Source organism: Mastomys coucha, unplaced genomic scaffold (genome assembly GCF_008632895.1).
Source record: "Mastomys coucha isolate ucsf_1 unplaced genomic scaffold, UCSF_Mcou_1 pScaffold18, whole genome shotgun sequence".
In the NCBI taxonomy this organism is placed as follows: Eukaryota; Metazoa; Chordata; class Mammalia; order Rodentia; family Muridae; genus Mastomys; species Mastomys coucha.
The window spans coordinates 77,019,740-77,020,604 of NW_022196900.1; the positions used below are offsets into that span (position 1 = coordinate 77,019,740).

The 865-nt window shown below is 41.3% G+C and overlaps 1 pseudogene; it reads left to right on the plus strand.

The window, feature by feature from the left end:
- Positions 1-357: 357 nt before the first annotated feature.
- LOC116097222 lies at positions 358-470 on the plus strand (annotated as a pseudogene).
- Positions 471-865: the final 395 nt, after the last annotated feature.

Sequence of the window (865 nt, forward strand, 5' to 3'; positions counted from 1 at the left end):
GGAAACCTTCGCTAGCTGCACCTGTGACAGAGGATTGCTATCTAGACAAAGGACTAGACAGATTCTTAAATAATAAGAAACCGAAGGACAGGGCTGATGAACCAGTTAGTTGAGTGTAGTGGAATGCTACTACACACCTGTAATCTGAGCATTTGGGAGGTAGAGGCAGGAGGATCAGATGTTCAAGGTCATCTTCAAGTACGTATCTTATACAAGGATAGCCCAAGTTATTCTAGACCTTGTCTTACAATGAGTGGATGAGTGAATAAATGAATGTGCTAATGAAATGAGCAGACTCTCTTAAAAGATGAGGTACAAATGAACAATTATTTGTATGAATGAAAAATGTTCAAACTCGTGCTTGCTTCGGCAGCACATACACTAAACTTGGAATGAAACTTGGAGAGAAGATTAGCATGGCCCCTGCACACTAGAATGACATGCAAATTTGTGAAGTGTTCCATATTTTTTTTTAAAAAAAGGTCCAAACTCCCTGGTGACCTGAGAAACACAAAACTACATTGAGATCCCATCTATGTCCAGTGAGAATGGCTGTTACTAAGAAGACAGCAACAAATGTAGCCAAAGATGTGACCAAACACAATGTTTATGCCCTGCCATTGGGGTGCAAACTAGCCAGGGCACTGGAATTCAGCCTGGAGGGTCCTCCAAAAGCTAAAAGTAGATCTATCCTGCAGTCTGATTGCATCACTTCTTAGAATTTATCCAGGGAACTCCAGGTCACCATACCACATTTGCATATCCATGTTTATTACAACACCACTCACAATAGCTAGTTGTGGAAACAACCTAGGCGTCCAACCTAGAGGGATGGGTAAAGAAAATATGGTGTATGCATACGGAA